The following is a 10000-nucleotide window of genomic DNA, read 5'->3' as shown; positions in this document are numbered from 1 at the left end:
AGCCGTAAGATCGTCGTTGAAGTCCACTTTAAAGAGCGCGCGCCAAAGAACTTCAAGAAACAACATTTTTTTTAGAAATTAAAAATGTATTCCATTTCTTCAAAATATTAAGAAAAGTATTCCACCCTCTAAAAGGAGAACGACACGCGGGGTTCCCAGGTGGTCACCCTCCCAAGTACTGGCCGCGCTCGACGTTGCTTAACTTCGGTGATCGGACGAGAACCGCTGTTTTCAACGTGATATGGCCGTTCTCTCCGTTAGAAGCCGTAAGATCGTCGTTGAAGTCCACTTTAAAGAGCGCGCGCCAAAGAACTTCAAGAAACAACATTTTTTTTAGAAATTAAAAATGTATTCCATTTCTTCAAAATATTAAGAAAAGTATTCCACCCTCTAAAAGGAGAACGACACGCGGGGTTCCCAGGTGGTCACCCTCCCAAGTACTGGCCGCGCTCGACGTTGCTTAACTTCGGTGATCGGACGAGAACCGCTGTTTTCAACGTGATATGGCCGTTCTCTCCGTTAGAAGCCGTAAGATCGTCGTTGAAGTCCACTTTAAAGAGCGCGCGCCAAAGAACTTCAAGAAACAACATTTTTTTTAGAAATTAAAAATGTATTCCATTTCTTCAAAATATTAAGAAAAGTATTCCACCCTCTAAAAGGAGAACGACACGCGGGGTTCCCAGGTGGTCACCCTCCCAAGTACTGGCCGCGCTCGACGTTGCTTAACTTCGGTGATCGGACGAGAACCGCTGTTTTCAACGTGATATGGCCGTTCTCTCCGTTAGAAGCCGTAAGATCGTCGTTGAAGTCCACTTTAAAGAGCGCGCGCCAAAGAACTTCAAGAAACAACATTTTTTTTAGAAATTAAAAATGTATTCCATTTCTTCAAAATATTAAGAAAAGTATTCCACCCTCTAAAAGGAGAACGACACGCGGGGTTCCCAGGTGGTCACCCTCCCAAGTACTGGCCGCGCTCGACGTTGCTTAACTTCGGTGATCGGACGAGAACCGCTGTTTTCAACGTGATATGGCCGTTCTCTCCGTTAGAAGCCGTAAGATCGTCGTTGAAGTCCACTTTAAAGAGCGCGCGCCAAAGAACTTCAAGAAACAACATTTTTTTTAGAAATTAAAAATGTATTCCATTTCTTCAAAATATTAAGAAAAGTATTCCACCCTCTAAAAGGAGAACGACACGCGGGGTTCCCAGGTGGTCACCCTCCCAAGTACTGGCCGCGCTCGACGTTGCTTAACTTCGGTGATCGGACGAGAACCGCTGTTTTCAACGTGATATGGCCGTTCTCTCCGTTAGAAGCCGTAAGATCGTCGTTGAAGTCCACTTTAAAGAGCGCGCGCCAAAGAACTTCAAGAAACAACATTTTTTTTAGAAATTAAAAATGTATTCCATTTCTTCAAAATATTAAGAAAAGTATTCCACCCTCTAAAAGGAGAACGACACGCGGGGTTCCCAGGTGGTCACCCTCCCAAGTACTGGCCGCGCTCGACGTTGCTTAACTTCGGTGATCGGACGAGAACCGCTGTTTTCAACGTGATATGGCCGTTCTCTCCGTTAGAAGCCGTAAGATCGTCGTTGAAGTCCACTTTAAAGAGCGCGCGCCAAAGAACTTCAAGAAACAACATTTTTTTTAGAAATTAAAAATGTATTCCATTTCTTCAAAATATTAAGAAAAGTATTCCACCCTCTAAAAGGAGAACGACACGCGGGGTTCCCAGGTGGTCACCCTCCCAAGTACTGGCCGCGCTCGACGTTGCTTAACTTCGGTGATCGGACGAGAACCGCTGTTTTCAACGTGATATGGCCGTTCTCTCCGTTAGAAGCCGTAAGATCGTCGTTGAAGTCCACTTTAAAGAGCGCGCGCCAAAGAACTTCAAGAAACAACATTTTTTTTAGAAATTAAAAATGTATTCCATTTCTTCAAAATATTAAGAAAAGTATTCCACCCTCTAAAAGGAGAACGACACGCGGGGTTCCCAGGTGGTCACCCTCCCAAGTACTGGCCGCGCTCGACGTTGCTTAACTTCGGTGATCGGACGAGAACCGCTGTTTTCAACGTGATATGGCCGTTCTCTCCGTTAGAAGCCGTAAGATCGTCGTTGAAGTCCACTTTAAAGAGCGCGCGCCAAAGAACTTCAAGAAACAACATTTTTTTTAGAAATTAAAAATGTATTCCATTTCTTCAAAATATTAAGAAAAGTATTCCACCCTCTAAAAGGAGAACGACACGCGGGGTTCCCAGGTGGTCACCCTCCCAAGTACTGGCCGCGCTCGACGTTGCTTAACTTCGGTGATCGGACGAGAACCGCTGTTTTCAACGTGATATGGCCGTTCTCTCCGTTAGAAGCCGTAAGATCGTCGTTGAAGTCCACTTTAAAGAGCGCGCGCCAAAGAACTTCAAGAAACAACATTTTTTTTAGAAATTAAAAATGTATTCCATTTCTTCAAAATATTAAGAAAAGTATTCCACCCTCTAAAAGGAGAACGACACGCGGGGTTCCCAGGTGGTCACCCTCCCAAGTACTGGCCGCGCTCGACGTTGCTTAACTTCGGTGATCGGACGAGAACCGCTGTTTTCAACGTGATATGGCCGTTCTCTCCGTTAGAAGCCGTAAGATCGTCGTTGAAGTCCACTTTAAAGAGCGCGCGCCAAAGAACTTCAAGAAACAACATTTTTTTTAGAAATTAAAAATGTATTCCATTTCTTCAAAATATTAAGAAAAGTATTCCACCCTCTAAAAGGAGAACGACACGCGGGGTTCCCAGGTGGTCACCCTCCCAAGTACTGGCCGCGCTCGACGTTGCTTAACTTCGGTGATCGGACGAGAACCGCTGTTTTCAACGTGATATGGCCGTTCTCTCCGTTAGAAGCCGTAAGATCGTCGTTGAAGTCCACTTTAAAGAGCGCGCGCCAAAGAACTTCAAGAAACAACATTTTTTTTAGAAATTAAAAATGTATTCCATTTCTTCAAAATATTAAGAAAAGTATTCCACCCTCTAAAAGGAGAACGACACGCGGGGTTCCCAGGTGGTCACCCTCCCAAGTACTGGCCGCGCTCGACGTTGCTTAACTTCGGTGATCGGACGAGAACCGCTGTTTTCAACGTGATATGGCCGTTCTCTCCGTTAGAAGCCGTAAGATCGTCGTTGAAGTCCACTTTAAAGAGCGCGCGCCAAAGAACTTCAAGAAACAACATTTTTTTTAGAAATTAAAAATGTATTCCATTTCTTCAAAATATTAAGAAAAGTATTCCACCCTCTAAAAGGAGAACGACACGCGGGGTTCCCAGGTGGTCACCCTCCCAAGTACTGGCCGCGCTCGACGTTGCTTAACTTCGGTGATCGGACGAGAACCGCTGTTTTCAACGTGATATGGCCGTTCTCTCCGTTAGAAGCCGTAAGATCGTCGTTGAAGTCCACTTTAAAGAGCGCGCGCCAAAGAACTTCAAGAAACAACATTTTTTTTAGAAATTAAAAATGTATTCCATTTCTTCAAAATATTAAGAAAAGTATTCCACCCTCTAAAAGGAGAACGACACGCGGGGTTCCCAGGTGGTCACCCTCCCAAGTACTGGCCGCGCTCGACGTTGCTTAACTTCGGTGATCGGACGAGAACCGCTGTTTTCAACGTGATATGGCCGTTCTCTCCGTTAGAAGCCGTAAGATCGTCGTTGAAGTCCACTTTAAAGAGCGCGCGCCAAAGAACTTCAAGAAACAACATTTTTTTTAGAAATTAAAAATGTATTCCATTTCTTCAAAATATTAAGAAAAGTATTCCACCCTCTAAAAGGAGAACGACACGCGGGGTTCCCAGGTGGTCACCCTCCCAAGTACTGGCCGCGCTCGACGTTGCTTAACTTCGGTGATCGGACGAGAACCGCTGTTTTCAACGTGATATGGCCGTTCTCTCCGTTAGAAGCCGTAAGATCGTCGTTGAAGTCCACTTTAAAGAGCGCGCGCCAAAGAACTTCAAGAAACAACATTTTTTTTAGAAATTAAAAATGTATTCCATTTCTTCAAAATATTAAGAAAAGTATTCCACCCTCTAAAAGGAGAACGACACGCGGGGTTCCCAGGTGGTCACCCTCCCAAGTACTGGCCGCGCTCGACGTTGCTTAACTTCGGTGATCGGACGAGAACCGCTGTTTTCAACGTGATATGGCCGTTCTCTCCGTTAGAAGCCGTAAGATCGTCGTTGAAGTCCACTTTAAAGAGCGCGCGCCAAAGAACTTCAAGAAACAACATTTTTTTTAGAAATTAAAAATGTATTCCATTTCTTCAAAATATTAAGAAAAGTATTCCACCCTCTAAAAGGAGAACGACACGCGGGGTTCCCAGGTGGTCACCCTCCCAAGTACTGGCCGCGCTCGACGTTGCTTAACTTCGGTGATCGGACGAGAACCGCTGTTTTCAACGTGATATGGCCGTTCTCTCCGTTAGAAGCCGTAAGATCGTCGTTGAAGTCCACTTTAAAGAGCGCGCGCCAAAGAACTTCAAGAAACAACATTTTTTTTAGAAATTAAAAATGTATTCCATTTCTTCAAAATATTAAGAAAAGTATTCCACCCTCTAAAAGGAGAACGACACGCGGGGTTCCCAGGTGGTCACCCTCCCAAGTACTGGCCGCGCTCGACGTTGCTTAACTTCGGTGATCGGACGAGAACCGCTGTTTTCAACGTGATATGGCCGTTCTCTCCGTTAGAAGCCGTAAGATCGTCGTTGAAGTCCACTTTAAAGAGCGCGCGCCAAAGAACTTCAAGAAACAACATTTTTTTTAGAAATTAAAAATGTATTCCATTTCTTCAAAATATTAAGAAAAGTATTCCACCCTCTAAAAGGAGAACGACACGCGGGGTTCCCAGGTGGTCACCCTCCCAAGTACTGGCCGCGCTCGACGTTGCTTAACTTCGGTGATCGGACGAGAACCGCTGTTTTCAACGTGATATGGCCGTTCTCTCCGTTAGAAGCCGTAAGATCGTCGTTGAAGTCCACTTTAAAGAGCGCGCGCCAAAGAACTTCAAGAAACAACATTTTTTTTAGAAATTAAAAATGTATTCCATTTCTTCAAAATATTAAGAAAAGTATTCCACCCTCTAAAAGGAGAACGACACGCGGGGTTCCCAGGTGGTCACCCTCCCAAGTACTGGCCGCGCTCGACGTTGCTTAACTTCGGTGATCGGACGAGAACCGCTGTTTTCAACGTGATATGGCCGTTCTCTCCGTTAGAAGCCGTAAGATCGTCGTTGAAGTCCACTTTAAAGAGCGCGCGCCAAAGAACTTCAAGAAACAACATTTTTTTTAGAAATTAAAAATGTATTCCATTTCTTCAAAATATTAAGAAAAGTATTCCACCCTCTAAAAGGAGAACGACACGCGGGGTTCCCAGGTGGTCACCCTCCCAAGTACTGGCCGCGCTCGACGTTGCTTAACTTCGGTGATCGGACGAGAACCGCTGTTTTCAACGTGATATGGCCGTTCTCTCCGTTAGAAGCCGTAAGATCGTCGTTGAAGTCCACTTTAAAGAGCGCGCGCCAAAGAACTTCAAGAAACAACATTTTTTTTAGAAATTAAAAATGTATTCCATTTCTTCAAAATATTAAGAAAAGTATTCCACCCTCTAAAAGGAGAACGACACGCGGGGTTCCCAGGTGGTCACCCTCCCAAGTACTGGCCGCGCTCGACGTTGCTTAACTTCGGTGATCGGACGAGAACCGCTGTTTTCAACGTGATATGGCCGTTCTCTCCGTTAGAAGCCGTAAGATCGTCGTTGAAGTCCACTTTAAAGAGCGCGCGCCAAAGAACTTCAAGAAACAACATTTTTTTTAGAAATTAAAAATGTATTCCATTTCTTCAAAATATTAAGAAAAGTATTCCACCCTCTAAAAGGAGAACGACACGCGGGGTTCCCAGGTGGTCACCCTCCCAAGTACTGGCCGCGCTCGACGTTGCTTAACTTCGGTGATCGGACGAGAACCGCTGTTTTCAACGTGATATGGCCGTTCTCTCCGTTAGAAGCCGTAAGATCGTCGTTGAAGTCCACTTTAAAGAGCGCGCGCCAAAGAACTTCAAGAAACAACATTTTTTTTAGAAATTAAAAATGTATTCCATTTCTTCAAAATATTAAGAAAAGTATTCCACCCTCTAAAAGGAGAACGACACGCGGGGTTCCCAGGTGGTCACCCTCCCAAGTACTGGCCGCGCTCGACGTTGCTTAACTTCGGTGATCGGACGAGAACCGCTGTTTTCAACGTGATATGGCCGTTCTCTCCGTTAGAAGCCGTAAGATCGTCGTTGAAGTCCACTTTAAAGAGCGCGCGCCAAAGAACTTCAAGAAACAACATTTTTTTTAGAAATTAAAAATGTATTCCATTTCTTCAAAATATTAAGAAAAGTATTCCACCCTCTAAAAGGAGAACGACACGCGGGGTTCCCAGGTGGTCACCCTCCCAAGTACTGGCCGCGCTCGACGTTGCTTAACTTCGGTGATCGGACGAGAACCGCTGTTTTCAACGTGATATGGCCGTTCTCTCCGTTAGAAGCCGTAAGATCGTCGTTGAAGTCCACTTTAAAGAGCGCGCGCCAAAGAACTTCAAGAAACAACATTTTTTTTAGAAATTAAAAATGTATTCCATTTCTTCAAAATATTAAGAAAAGTATTCCACCCTCTAAAAGGAGAACGACACGCGGGGTTCCCAGGTGGTCACCCTCCCAAGTACTGGCCGCGCTCGACGTTGCTTAACTTCGGTGATCGGACGAGAACCGCTGTTTTCAACGTGATATGGCCGTTCTCTCCGTTAGAAGCCGTAAGATCGTCGTTGAAGTCCACTTTAAAGAGCGCGCGCCAAAGAACTTCAAGAAACAACATTTTTTTTAGAAATTAAAAATGTATTCCATTTCTTCAAAATATTAAGAAAAGTATTCCACCCTCTAAAAGGAGAACGACACGCGGGGTTCCCAGGTGGTCACCCTCCCAAGTACTGGCCGCGCTCGACGTTGCTTAACTTCGGTGATCGGACGAGAACCGCTGTTTTCAACGTGATATGGCCGTTCTCTCCGTTAGAAGCCGTAAGATCGTCGTTGAAGTCCACTTTAAAGAGCGCGCGCCAAAGAACTTCAAGAAACAACATTTTTTTTAGAAATTAAAAATGTATTCCATTTCTTCAAAATATTAAGAAAAGTATTCCACCCTCTAAAAGGAGAACGACACGCGGGGTTCCCAGGTGGTCACCCTCCCAAGTACTGGCCGCGCTCGACGTTGCTTAACTTCGGTGATCGGACGAGAACCGCTGTTTTCAACGTGATATGGCCGTTCTCTCCGTTAGAAGCCGTAAGATCGTCGTTGAAGTCCACTTTAAAGAGCGCGCGCCAAAGAACTTCAAGAAACAACATTTTTTTTAGAAATTAAAAATGTATTCCATTTCTTCAAAATATTAAGAAAAGTATTCCACCCTCTAAAAGGAGAACGACACGCGGGGTTCCCAGGTGGTCACCCTCCCAAGTACTGGCCGCGCTCGACGTTGCTTAACTTCGGTGATCGGACGAGAACCGCTGTTTTCAACGTGATATGGCCGTTCTCTCCGTTAGAAGCCGTAAGATCGTCGTTGAAGTCCACTTTAAAGAGCGCGCGCCAAAGAACTTCAAGAAACAACATTTTTTTTAGAAATTAAAAATGTATTCCATTTCTTCAAAATATTAAGAAAAGTATTCCACCCTCTAAAAGGAGAACGACACGCGGGGTTCCCAGGTGGTCACCCTCCCAAGTACTGGCCGCGCTCGACGTTGCTTAACTTCGGTGATCGGACGAGAACCGCTGTTTTCAACGTGATATGGCCGTTCTCTCCGTTAGAAGCCGTAAGATCGTCGTTGAAGTCCACTTTAAAGAGCGCGCGCCAAAGAACTTCAAGAAACAACATTTTTTTTAGAAATTAAAAATGTATTCCATTTCTTCAAAATATTAAGAAAAGTATTCCACCCTCTAAAAGGAGAACGACACGCGGGGTTCCCAGGTGGTCACCCTCCCAAGTACTGGCCGCGCTCGACGTTGCTTAACTTCGGTGATCGGACGAGAACCGCTGTTTTCAACGTGATATGGCCGTTCTCTCCGTTAGAAGCCGTAAGATCGTCGTTGAAGTCCACTTTAAAGAGCGCGCGCCAAAGAACTTCAAGAAACAACATTTTTTTTAGAAATTAAAAATGTATTCCATTTCTTCAAAATATTAAGAAAAGTATTCCACCCTCTAAAAGGAGAACGACACGCGGGGTTCCCAGGTGGTCACCCTCCCAAGTACTGGCCGCGCTCGACGTTGCTTAACTTCGGTGATCGGACGAGAACCGCTGTTTTCAACGTGATATGGCCGTTCTCTCCGTTAGAAGCCGTAAGATCGTCGTTGAAGTCCACTTTAAAGAGCGCGCGCCAAAGAACTTCAAGAAACAACATTTTTTTTAGAAATTAAAAATGTATTCCATTTCTTCAAAATATTAAGAAAAGTATTCCACCCTCTAAAAGGAGAACGACACGCGGGGTTCCCAGGTGGTCACCCTCCCAAGTACTGGCCGCGCTCGACGTTGCTTAACTTCGGTGATCGGACGAGAACCGCTGTTTTCAACGTGATATGGCCGTTCTCTCCGTTAGAAGCCGTAAGATCGTCGTTGAAGTCCACTTTAAAGAGCGCGCGCCAAAGAACTTCAAGAAACAACATTTTTTTTAGAAATTAAAAATGTATTCCATTTCTTCAAAATATTAAGAAAAGTATTCCACCCTCTAAAAGGAGAACGACACGCGGGGTTCCCAGGTGGTCACCCTCCCAAGTACTGGCCGCGCTCGACGTTGCTTAACTTCGGTGATCGGACGAGAACCGCTGTTTTCAACGTGATATGGCCGTTCTCTCCGTTAGAAGCCGTAAGATCGTCGTTGAAGTCCACTTTAAAGAGCGCGCGCCAAAGAACTTCAAGAAACAACATTTTTTTTAGAAATTAAAAATGTATTCCATTTCTTCAAAATATTAAGAAAAGTATTCCACCCTCTAAAAGGAGAACGACACGCGGGGTTCCCAGGTGGTCACCCTCCCAAGTACTGGCCGCGCTCGACGTTGCTTAACTTCGGTGATCGGACGAGAACCGCTGTTTTCAACGTGATATGGCCGTTCTCTCCGTTAGAAGCCGTAAGATCGTCGTTGAAGTCCACTTTAAAGAGCGCGCGCCAAAGAACTTCAAGAAACAACATTTTTTTTAGAAATTAAAAATGTATTCCATTTCTTCAAAATATTAAGAAAAGTATTCCACCCTCTAAAAGGAGAACGACACGCGGGGTTCCCAGGTGGTCACCCTCCCAAGTACTGGCCGCGCTCGACGTTGCTTAACTTCGGTGATCGGACGAGAACCGCTGTTTTCAACGTGATATGGCCGTTCTCTCCGTTAGAAGCCGTAAGATCGTCGTTGAAGTCCACTTTAAAGAGCGCGCGCCAAAGAACTTCAAGAAACAACATTTTTTTTAGAAATTAAAAATGTATTCCATTTCTTCAAAATATTAAGAAAAGTATTCCACCCTCTAAAAGGAGAACGACACGCGGGGTTCCCAGGTGGTCACCCTCCCAAGTACTGGCCGCGCTCGACGTTGCTTAACTTCGGTGATCGGACGAGAACCGCTGTTTTCAACGTGATATGGCCGTTCTCTCCGTTAGAAGCCGTAAGATCGTCGTTGAAGTCCACTTTAAAGAGCGCGCGCCAAAGAACTTCAAGAAACAACATTTTTTTTAGAAATTAAAAATGTATTCCATTTCTTCAAAATATTAAGAAAAGTATTCCACCCTCTAAAAGGAGAACGACACGCGGGGTTCCCAGGTGGTCACCCTCCCAAGTACTGGCCGCGCTCGACGTTGCTTAACTTCGGTGATCGGACGAGAACCGCTGTTTTCAACGTGATATGGCCGTTCTCTCCGTTAGAAGCCGTTAGATCGTCGTTGAAGTCCACTTTAAAGAGCGCGCGCC

At 45.1% G+C, this 10000-nt stretch overlaps 38 non-coding genes across 38 annotated transcripts; all 38 read right to left on the bottom strand.

Moving 5' to 3' along the window:
* Window positions 1-134: 134 nt before the first annotated feature.
* LOC149955301 (5S ribosomal RNA) lies at window positions 135-253 on the bottom strand. The gene has a single exon (XR_016479748.1). It is a non-coding gene; the product is annotated as a 5S ribosomal RNA (ribosomal RNA).
* A 143-nt stretch (window positions 254-396) lies between these two features.
* On the bottom strand, window positions 397-515 carry LOC149955300 (5S ribosomal RNA). The gene has a single exon (XR_016479747.1). It is a non-coding gene; the product is annotated as a 5S ribosomal RNA (ribosomal RNA).
* Window positions 516-658: 143 nt separating this feature from the next.
* Window positions 659-777, bottom strand: LOC149955299 (5S ribosomal RNA). Its single transcript, XR_016479746.1, has one exon. It is a non-coding gene; the product is annotated as a 5S ribosomal RNA (ribosomal RNA).
* Window positions 778-920: 143 nt separating this feature from the next.
* Window positions 921-1039, bottom strand: LOC149955298 (5S ribosomal RNA). Its single transcript, XR_016479745.1, has one exon. It is a non-coding gene; the product is annotated as a 5S ribosomal RNA (ribosomal RNA).
* Window positions 1040-1182: 143 nt separating this feature from the next.
* LOC149955297 (5S ribosomal RNA) lies at window positions 1183-1301 on the bottom strand. The gene has a single exon (XR_016479744.1). It is a non-coding gene; the product is annotated as a 5S ribosomal RNA (ribosomal RNA).
* Window positions 1302-1444: 143 nt separating this feature from the next.
* On the bottom strand, window positions 1445-1563 carry LOC149955296 (5S ribosomal RNA). Its single transcript, XR_016479743.1, has one exon. It is a non-coding gene; the product is annotated as a 5S ribosomal RNA (ribosomal RNA).
* A 143-nt stretch (window positions 1564-1706) lies between these two features.
* Window positions 1707-1825, bottom strand: LOC149955295 (5S ribosomal RNA). Its single transcript, XR_016479742.1, has one exon. It is a non-coding gene; the product is annotated as a 5S ribosomal RNA (ribosomal RNA).
* A 143-nt stretch (window positions 1826-1968) lies between these two features.
* Window positions 1969-2087, bottom strand: LOC149955294 (5S ribosomal RNA). Its single transcript, XR_016479741.1, has one exon. It is a non-coding gene; the product is annotated as a 5S ribosomal RNA (ribosomal RNA).
* A 143-nt stretch (window positions 2088-2230) lies between these two features.
* LOC149955293 (5S ribosomal RNA) lies at window positions 2231-2349 on the bottom strand. Its single transcript, XR_016479740.1, has one exon. It is a non-coding gene; the product is annotated as a 5S ribosomal RNA (ribosomal RNA).
* Window positions 2350-2492: 143 nt separating this feature from the next.
* On the bottom strand, window positions 2493-2611 carry LOC149955292 (5S ribosomal RNA). Its single transcript, XR_016479738.1, has one exon. It is a non-coding gene; the product is annotated as a 5S ribosomal RNA (ribosomal RNA).
* Window positions 2612-2754: 143 nt separating this feature from the next.
* Window positions 2755-2873, bottom strand: LOC149955291 (5S ribosomal RNA). Its single transcript, XR_016479737.1, has one exon. It is a non-coding gene; the product is annotated as a 5S ribosomal RNA (ribosomal RNA).
* Window positions 2874-3016: 143 nt separating this feature from the next.
* Window positions 3017-3135, bottom strand: LOC149955290 (5S ribosomal RNA). The gene has a single exon (XR_016479736.1). It is a non-coding gene; the product is annotated as a 5S ribosomal RNA (ribosomal RNA).
* Window positions 3136-3278: 143 nt separating this feature from the next.
* On the bottom strand, window positions 3279-3397 carry LOC149955289 (5S ribosomal RNA). Its single transcript, XR_016479735.1, has one exon. It is a non-coding gene; the product is annotated as a 5S ribosomal RNA (ribosomal RNA).
* Window positions 3398-3540: 143 nt separating this feature from the next.
* Window positions 3541-3659, bottom strand: LOC149955288 (5S ribosomal RNA). Its single transcript, XR_016479734.1, has one exon. It is a non-coding gene; the product is annotated as a 5S ribosomal RNA (ribosomal RNA).
* A 143-nt stretch (window positions 3660-3802) lies between these two features.
* Window positions 3803-3921, bottom strand: LOC149955287 (5S ribosomal RNA). The gene has a single exon (XR_016479733.1). It is a non-coding gene; the product is annotated as a 5S ribosomal RNA (ribosomal RNA).
* A 143-nt stretch (window positions 3922-4064) lies between these two features.
* LOC149955286 (5S ribosomal RNA) lies at window positions 4065-4183 on the bottom strand. The gene has a single exon (XR_016479732.1). It is a non-coding gene; the product is annotated as a 5S ribosomal RNA (ribosomal RNA).
* A 143-nt stretch (window positions 4184-4326) lies between these two features.
* LOC149955285 (5S ribosomal RNA) lies at window positions 4327-4445 on the bottom strand. The gene has a single exon (XR_016479731.1). It is a non-coding gene; the product is annotated as a 5S ribosomal RNA (ribosomal RNA).
* A 143-nt stretch (window positions 4446-4588) lies between these two features.
* On the bottom strand, window positions 4589-4707 carry LOC149955284 (5S ribosomal RNA). Its single transcript, XR_016479730.1, has one exon. It is a non-coding gene; the product is annotated as a 5S ribosomal RNA (ribosomal RNA).
* Window positions 4708-4850: 143 nt separating this feature from the next.
* LOC149955283 (5S ribosomal RNA) lies at window positions 4851-4969 on the bottom strand. The gene has a single exon (XR_016479729.1). It is a non-coding gene; the product is annotated as a 5S ribosomal RNA (ribosomal RNA).
* Window positions 4970-5112: 143 nt separating this feature from the next.
* Window positions 5113-5231, bottom strand: LOC149955282 (5S ribosomal RNA). Its single transcript, XR_016479727.1, has one exon. It is a non-coding gene; the product is annotated as a 5S ribosomal RNA (ribosomal RNA).
* Window positions 5232-5374: 143 nt separating this feature from the next.
* LOC149955281 (5S ribosomal RNA) lies at window positions 5375-5493 on the bottom strand. Its single transcript, XR_016479726.1, has one exon. It is a non-coding gene; the product is annotated as a 5S ribosomal RNA (ribosomal RNA).
* A 143-nt stretch (window positions 5494-5636) lies between these two features.
* LOC149955280 (5S ribosomal RNA) lies at window positions 5637-5755 on the bottom strand. Its single transcript, XR_016479725.1, has one exon. It is a non-coding gene; the product is annotated as a 5S ribosomal RNA (ribosomal RNA).
* A 143-nt stretch (window positions 5756-5898) lies between these two features.
* On the bottom strand, window positions 5899-6017 carry LOC149955279 (5S ribosomal RNA). The gene has a single exon (XR_016479724.1). It is a non-coding gene; the product is annotated as a 5S ribosomal RNA (ribosomal RNA).
* A 143-nt stretch (window positions 6018-6160) lies between these two features.
* LOC149955278 (5S ribosomal RNA) lies at window positions 6161-6279 on the bottom strand. Its single transcript, XR_016479723.1, has one exon. It is a non-coding gene; the product is annotated as a 5S ribosomal RNA (ribosomal RNA).
* A 143-nt stretch (window positions 6280-6422) lies between these two features.
* Window positions 6423-6541, bottom strand: LOC149955277 (5S ribosomal RNA). The gene has a single exon (XR_016479721.1). It is a non-coding gene; the product is annotated as a 5S ribosomal RNA (ribosomal RNA).
* A 143-nt stretch (window positions 6542-6684) lies between these two features.
* LOC149955276 (5S ribosomal RNA) lies at window positions 6685-6803 on the bottom strand. The gene has a single exon (XR_016479720.1). It is a non-coding gene; the product is annotated as a 5S ribosomal RNA (ribosomal RNA).
* Window positions 6804-6946: 143 nt separating this feature from the next.
* LOC149955275 (5S ribosomal RNA) lies at window positions 6947-7065 on the bottom strand. The gene has a single exon (XR_016479719.1). It is a non-coding gene; the product is annotated as a 5S ribosomal RNA (ribosomal RNA).
* Window positions 7066-7208: 143 nt separating this feature from the next.
* On the bottom strand, window positions 7209-7327 carry LOC149955274 (5S ribosomal RNA). The gene has a single exon (XR_016479718.1). It is a non-coding gene; the product is annotated as a 5S ribosomal RNA (ribosomal RNA).
* A 143-nt stretch (window positions 7328-7470) lies between these two features.
* Window positions 7471-7589, bottom strand: LOC149955273 (5S ribosomal RNA). The gene has a single exon (XR_016479717.1). It is a non-coding gene; the product is annotated as a 5S ribosomal RNA (ribosomal RNA).
* Window positions 7590-7732: 143 nt separating this feature from the next.
* Window positions 7733-7851, bottom strand: LOC149955272 (5S ribosomal RNA). Its single transcript, XR_016479715.1, has one exon. It is a non-coding gene; the product is annotated as a 5S ribosomal RNA (ribosomal RNA).
* A 143-nt stretch (window positions 7852-7994) lies between these two features.
* LOC149955271 (5S ribosomal RNA) lies at window positions 7995-8113 on the bottom strand. The gene has a single exon (XR_016479714.1). It is a non-coding gene; the product is annotated as a 5S ribosomal RNA (ribosomal RNA).
* A 143-nt stretch (window positions 8114-8256) lies between these two features.
* Window positions 8257-8375, bottom strand: LOC149955270 (5S ribosomal RNA). The gene has a single exon (XR_016479713.1). It is a non-coding gene; the product is annotated as a 5S ribosomal RNA (ribosomal RNA).
* A 143-nt stretch (window positions 8376-8518) lies between these two features.
* LOC149955269 (5S ribosomal RNA) lies at window positions 8519-8637 on the bottom strand. The gene has a single exon (XR_016479712.1). It is a non-coding gene; the product is annotated as a 5S ribosomal RNA (ribosomal RNA).
* Window positions 8638-8780: 143 nt separating this feature from the next.
* On the bottom strand, window positions 8781-8899 carry LOC149955268 (5S ribosomal RNA). The gene has a single exon (XR_016479711.1). It is a non-coding gene; the product is annotated as a 5S ribosomal RNA (ribosomal RNA).
* Window positions 8900-9042: 143 nt separating this feature from the next.
* LOC149955267 (5S ribosomal RNA) lies at window positions 9043-9161 on the bottom strand. The gene has a single exon (XR_016479710.1). It is a non-coding gene; the product is annotated as a 5S ribosomal RNA (ribosomal RNA).
* Window positions 9162-9304: 143 nt separating this feature from the next.
* On the bottom strand, window positions 9305-9423 carry LOC149955266 (5S ribosomal RNA). The gene has a single exon (XR_016479709.1). It is a non-coding gene; the product is annotated as a 5S ribosomal RNA (ribosomal RNA).
* Window positions 9424-9566: 143 nt separating this feature from the next.
* Window positions 9567-9685, bottom strand: LOC149955265 (5S ribosomal RNA). Its single transcript, XR_016479708.1, has one exon. It is a non-coding gene; the product is annotated as a 5S ribosomal RNA (ribosomal RNA).
* A 143-nt stretch (window positions 9686-9828) lies between these two features.
* LOC149955264 (5S ribosomal RNA) lies at window positions 9829-9947 on the bottom strand. Its single transcript, XR_016479707.1, has one exon. It is a non-coding gene; the product is annotated as a 5S ribosomal RNA (ribosomal RNA).
* Between the last annotated feature and the right edge of the window lie 53 nt (window positions 9948-10000).

This window comes from Leiobunum rupestre, chromosome 2 (genome assembly GCF_980474605.1).
Source record: "Leiobunum rupestre chromosome 2, qqLeiRupe1.1.hap1, whole genome shotgun sequence".
Taxonomy (NCBI): domain Eukaryota; kingdom Metazoa; phylum Arthropoda; class Arachnida; order Opiliones; family Sclerosomatidae; genus Leiobunum; species Leiobunum rupestre.
This window is presented reverse-complemented; position numbering and strand designations above follow the sequence as displayed.